Below are 6845 nucleotides of genomic sequence, written 5' to 3'. Positions count from 1 at the left end.
CGGAAACTAAAAAGCAAACATTCCTCTCCATGCCATGACAAAAAAAACACCGTGGATAAAAGAGCAAAGGTTGCCCACGAGTGAAAGACCATTATAAGAGTAAGCATCAACCATTCAGATAAAAGAAACACCCAACTACCAACTAAGAAAACTTCCAACATCAATCCAAGCCAAACTCGTGAAGCATGCCAACAACAAGCTGCTCTAGTGTACCAACACACTCCATAGAAACAACTAATACATCCATACAATCAAATGCACACAGAAAAATCTGCATACTCAAAGGGAAGTGAGAAGTACACCCACCCCATGGCAAGACAACAAACAAAGGAAAGGAAAAGACACTACTCCTAGAAGATGAGGCCTCAACCACATGACCAGTGAGAAAAGACCATCCCAACTAGTGATGTTGCAACCGCCGAATGTCCAGCCGCTGAATGACCGGCTAGGAAAGACACCACTCCTAGCCGCATACTTGCAGCTAGCAGTGTAATACACCAGGGGTGGCCCCTCGGTGGGAAGCCTGGCAGTAGGCCCGCCTCGTGGCTCAGGTGGCGTGATAGAGACCTGAGTAGGGGGTAGCCCGAAGGCCCAAAGAAACCAGGAGATCATCTTGGCGTGCAAGCCAAGATGGCAGCGGCATGAGAATGGTCGAATCCCATCTTAACCCTGGCTCTCATCATCTATATAAGGCATGCCTAGGGGTAGATATTCCAATCTACAACGTAGCGTATACTCTCCGTAGACATATACTTTCTCCACCGTACACGAGGTGCTCCACCATTAATACAAATAGAAAGCAAGATGTAGGGTATTACCTCTTACAATGAGGGCCCGAACCTAGGTAACCCCCTTGTGCAGACCCCTCTCTGGTACTTATGGCAGCATTCACCACCCTATCAAGAGTACTGACAGTTTTATGAACGTCATTTGGCGCGCCAGGCATGGGTTGTGCTGATCGGAGACCGAATCCATATTGGTCTCCCATCGCTTCTGAGAGCTCCGTGCTAGGAGAGAGCCTTAATTACCTTTGGCTCCCTCACCTTCGCCGCAGATAGGTCAGGAAGGTTCAATATCAACCCACCGACCTTCCCGGCCCGCACCATCTTCTTTGGGTCATTGGCGTTTGTCATCGATCGGTATAGCGACCACTGCTTGTGTGTCCCGCTGCCTAATAGATCACATGCATCACCCTATCAGGTTCCACGGTGTCTATACCACCGACCTCTGACTCAAAGGACGATGATCTCACACTAACGGATCTCACATCCGAGGCCCGAACCCTGGCCTCGAGATCGGATTGCTGCATCGACCTCTCGACAACCCACCGGACTTCACATCTAGTCTCCATGGTGTGCGACAATTGCTTCAACAACCACGTCCCGGAAGATTGTATCTGGCACAGATACGCCTTGGACTGCAGCCTCAGGCCAACTCCACCGCGCGACCCCAAACGGACGTCTGTTTTGTCCGGATTCTGTCCGTTTGGATAGGGGATTGGGGTCGTGTCCGGGCCTGTCCTGGGATGCGGTGGCCGCGCGCTGGGCCTTAAACTTTTTTTATCATTCATTTTCGGTACATGACAATACATCATCACATTTTGACTAGTAAAGCAAGGTCAAAGAAAACAAGAACCACAAGAATACATTTGAGAAGACACCCAACTTCCATAACTGCTCCCTTGAGTTGGGTTAGCGCCTTCTCGATGCACTCATTGTTGATCTGTGGAGGAGGCACGACGTTGCCCCCTCCTTTCTTCTTCAAGCCAGAAGTCGACGTTGCTTCCTCACACGTAGTATCGTGCCTTGTTGCTTCTTCGCACGTAGTATCGTGCCTAGACTCTAATCTATCAACAAGTGCACTTGTCTCATCTAAAGCCTCTAGGCTAGCTAAAAGTGCACGAACATGCACTACATTTCGCTCTATCAACATATCGATGTACTCTTCTTCCCAATACCAAAACTTGCATCCGGTCTACACAATAAAACTTAAAATTAGCACCACTAGTCTAATCCAAGAGCACAAACATGCACCGAAGCTAAAAGAGCACATACCCCATCGTTTAAGCACTTGATGAACACCCATCCGGGATGCTCCGGCGTTGTAGACACGCGGCGCACGACCACCCTTGGGCAGTGGTCGCACTTGATGAGGGGCAACGGTGCGCCGACGAGCTTTTGGGCAAGCACCGAGCCCCGCCGGCCGCCATTCGCGTATCTGCCGGCGGACCACCGACGGTGCAGATCCGAGCGGCTAGAGGACGAGCCACTGCCTGCATGTGGCCTTGCGGCCCTGCCAGGGCCTTCCGGCAAGGTGCCCGGCCAGTCCATGGCGCGGCCCGGCCTCCCACAGCCGGGCGAGCTCAAGACCGACCGGATCCGGCCCAAATCCGGCCGGCGGGTGCGCAAACAAGGTGGCCGTGCTTGGGTAGCTCGGCGGCGACGAGAGGAAGGGGCTGGGCAAGCGCGCGTCCGAGGTGCACGGCTGCAATGGCAGCGGGCGGCCGGCGGCGGCGAGGAGGAGAGAGGGGAAGAGTGTGGAAGAGTGGAGTGGATGCGGCCGGAGGGAGGAGGGGGGGCGGATAGAAAAAAGGCCCGTCCTGTGCCACCGACAGGCGGGCCAGGGGAGGACACGCGCAAACGACCCGCGCGTCCGCGTGGTGTCCGTTTCACCCCAAAAGCGGCGCAAACTTGGGCCGCGGATAAGTTGAAAGCGGACACAAAACGGACAAAAGTTCGTTTGCGCCCGCGCGCTGGGCCGCCTTCTTTGTCCCTTTTACCCCAAACGGACCGAGGCGGATAGGATAGGGTCGCGCGGTGGAGTTGGCCTCAGCTTGGCTAGCCTCGTCTCGCTCCTAGAGATAGAGGACAATGAAGACCGGGAACAGCGAGGCAACCCCAGCACCGGTGTCAGCGTCTAACGACGAAGAAGCCGCGTGGGCCATCACCCTGGATTAAGTCCTGGTGACAAACGCCAATGAGCTAGCAAGGAACTCGTTTAGCGCAAAAACGTCTAATTACTTGGACTCCATAATCCCTGATTTTATTTCTCATTCTATTGTAAATGACTTGTCCATCATTTTAGAAATAAAGTCCATTATGCTTCAAAAAAAGTCCTGATGACGAGCGGTGACCTATTGGTCTCTCGTTTGTTCGATCGCCCGGCTTGCTTTGCTCGTATCTTTTTCCAGTCGATTCCTACTGCTACCGTGTACGGGAAAATGTGTGTCCGGCCGGTTTCCTTAAACAAAACAAATTGACAAATTTTAAAAAGTTTGTGGATTTTATAAAATTCAGCTGTTCATCTTATTAGCAAATCGATGAAAAATAACGAATTATAAAAACTTCATGAATTTTAAAAAAAATGTGAATCTAAAAAAAGTGAAGAGCATGGAAAAAGTTCAGATTTTTCTAAAAAGGGTTCGTGAAATTCAGAAACATGAACTAAAATATAGTTCAGGAATCTGAAAAGGTTTGTGAATTTTAATTGTTCTCACGATATTGAACAAAAGTTTGTGAATTAAGGAAAAAACAGCCGAAAAAGAACAGTAGGAATCCTTTTTTAATGCTTCCCAGGAGTGACAGAAACAAAGAAACGTAGGGCCGGCGCACTTACAATGTACGAGCGGACCCTTTGTGCCGAGAGCAACTAATTAAGAAGCGCCCGTTTAGGAGCCTCCTCAAGGATCATTTAGGGCACTTGACGCGTTCTCAGCCGCCGCCACGTGTCTCGCTCTGGGCGCTCCTTTCGGATTTGTTTTTTATTTATTTTTCACACGCGTTTTTGCTTTTTACATGGTTTTTTCAGCTTTTCAGTTTTTCACCGGTCTTTTTTAGCTTTTGGAAAAATATTTGTAAATTTTCTGCGAAAAACGTATTTTTTTTCTTTTTCCTTTCGCAGGAGGCACGGTTTTGCTTCCGCGAGAAGCACGGCCGTGCCTCTCGGACACGACAAAAAATGTGTTTTGTTTTCTTTTCTTTCGCGAGAGGCACGATTTTGCTTCTGCGAGAGGTACAGATTTGCTTTTACAAGAGGTACGGACTTGCTTCCGCGAGATGCACGGCCGTACGGATTTCTCGGGTGCTGCGTTTTTTAAATATATGCTCGTCTAAGCGGCACATAACTAACCTGGCCCAGCATGGGCGGAGCGCCGACTCTCCAATGCATATTTTGTTTTCATTTTTTTACTTTACTTATATTTCTTAGCTGGCAAACTAGTTTCCTTACATTTAAAAAAAATCATCATGCATATAAAAATTTGACCCCCTGCCGAGATGAATTGCCAAAAAAGACTACCTCTGGATCAATTTGACAAAAAGGACCCCCTCAGCGGTGGCGGCAGGCGCGGCAGGCGACACGTGGCACCTGCCGCCACGCCAGGAGGCGGCGGGCCCTGCCGCCACCGCAGGAGGCGGCCATCCCAGCCGAACGGATTCCCAGCTACTCACCGCGCCGCGACGGAACAGGGCGGGCCAGGTGGGCCCTGCCGCCACCGGGCGAGGCGGCCAGCCCTGGCACGGTCGCTAGCTCGCCGACAGGACCCGCTGCACGCGGACCCCGCCAGTGGGCCTCGCCGCCACAACCTGAGGCGGCCTCACCTGGCCGACACTGCTGGCCGACAGCTGCTGCTGCTCGCTGACCGAGGCGCGGGCCCTGCCGCCACTAGCGCAGGCGCCCCGTTGCTGCATGCGGCCCGACAGCCGGTCCTGTTGCAGACTGGGCGCTGATTCCCACACGCACAATAACGACGAATTTCACTGTTGCAAACTGGGCTGATTACCATGCGCGGAGGACGACGAATTTCACGGGCGGGAATCACTCTGGCTTTTGCTTTTTTCTGCCTCAGTGGATACGACGGCACTGCGGGAATCCGATGCTGCGGGAACCTATTGTGCCGACACTACAGGGATCCTAAAATATCCTGCCTAATTTCCTCTGTTCTCGCTTATTTTCTCGCCATCATTTATCGTCTGAGCCTATAAAAGGAGACACCGAGGCTCTCGTCCAGCCATCCTCGAAATCGCCAGTGCGCAAAGTGTGTAACACATTTGTTCAGTCGGTTTGAGTTTGCCTTGTTCGGATCAAAGCATTAGGCCGAGGAAAATGAAGAATGCAAGTTTGCCTCCGGGGGTGGTAGTCCTGCGGTGTTGGTGTGGCGATCTTTGCAAGGTGAAGGAGGTGACAGATTTTTCAGATTGGTTGGGCATGAAGTTTTTCATGTGCGCCAATTATGAGGAAGATCCTGCCGTAGCTATTTCAGAGTACGACAAGCCTCCGGTATGCTTTAACCATCACGAATAGATATTGTTGGTATTTTGATTGATTCTTTAGTAACATTCTTGTTTCTTGTTGTAGTCTCCTCCACCTCTGTGCATGTACTATCGTTGGATTGACACGGAGAAGCCGGCTTGGGCAGTGACTGAGATTCATGAAAGAAGTCGCCGTGTGTGGAATAGTTTATTTGCGGAAGAGCGATGCGAGAAGGCGGAAGCTGAGGAGAAAGCAGAGCAAGAGAGAGAGAGTTAAAAGAATACTATGCGGAGCAACACCATTTTTTCAGGATTTAGGAAAGAAAAACAGGGAAGAGGCTCGTCGCATGGAGGAGCAGGAACGACAGCGAAAGGAGGCTCGTGAGGCGGAGAGGCAGAGAAAAAAAGAAAGAAAGGGCTCGTGAGGCCAAGGCAGCAGAAGAAGCTGGCGATGGAAAAGGAAAATATCCACGCTGGACTCAGTAGATTCCTGTGGTAGTATTTTTAATTTCGCAATCATTTGTATCTTTATTTCTGCACTTTAATGTAGCTTTATTTCAGGAGTTAAATGCAGCTTTATTCCTACGATGTATCTTATTTTCAGTTGTACCGTATCGTAATGGGAAAAAATATAGTTTTAGAATAAAGTAGTGGCATTTTCTTTCCCTCCACTAATATCGAACATCGTGCAACAACTACAAAATAAAATTAAGATAGAACATAATGCCCTACAATAAGAGAGTACAAACTAATAATGCAAGTACATCCGAATTAAACGGTAGAACTGGAATACAACTTAAAAACTACATGAAGGCATCATCGTCATCCTCCATCGATGCAGAACTCTTGCCCTTCAAGGATGCAGAACTCTTGCTCTTCAAGGATGCAGTACTCTTGCCCTTAGACGATGCAGAACTCTTGCCCTTTGACGATGCAGCACCCGGAAGCGGCGGCATGAAGATATCATCTTCATCCTCGCTCTCCTCAGTCCATAAAAATGGATGATTTTCTGCAGTCCTTCTGAAAGTTTCACTCTTCGGCTCCACTACATTCTTCCACCTTGCATGCAACCTAAGAAGTTCTTTACGTACCTCCTCATAGGTCCTTTCAGGCCACCCAGACCTACGTAATTGGTGAGTGAACTCATTCATTATGGTGTCACTACCGGTGAGTTCGTCCCATGGAACTATCCTATTGTCCATCCTGAAATCGGTAGCTAGCCTCAGAAAAGTCCTACTCATCCCAGGGTGAAAACTACGATCGAAAGGATAATGGGACATCTCGACTACACTACACTCGAATGCTTACCCACCTCCGTCTGAAGGGGGTTTTATAGGTAGAGAGGAGAAAATGGCGGGAAAGAACGAGTGCAGTATGGCGGGAAAGGGTTAGCGGGAACATATGGCCGGAAACGAGTGGCGGAACATATGGAGGGAAAGCGTTGGCGGGAAATGGGTGGCGGGAACATATGGAGGGAAAGCGTTGGTGGAAAAATATTGAGGAGAAAGGGTTGCGCGAAAACATAAGCCGAAGAGTGGAGCGGGATAGTATGGCGGGAGATATAGGCGAGAAAAATTGTTCCTGACTGGTGCATTT

The sequence above is a fragment of the Triticum aestivum genome, chromosome 1B (genome assembly GCF_018294505.1).
Source record: "Triticum aestivum cultivar Chinese Spring chromosome 1B, IWGSC CS RefSeq v2.1, whole genome shotgun sequence".
Classification (NCBI taxonomy): domain Eukaryota; kingdom Viridiplantae; phylum Streptophyta; class Magnoliopsida; order Poales; family Poaceae; genus Triticum; species Triticum aestivum.
This window is presented reverse-complemented; position numbering follows the sequence as displayed.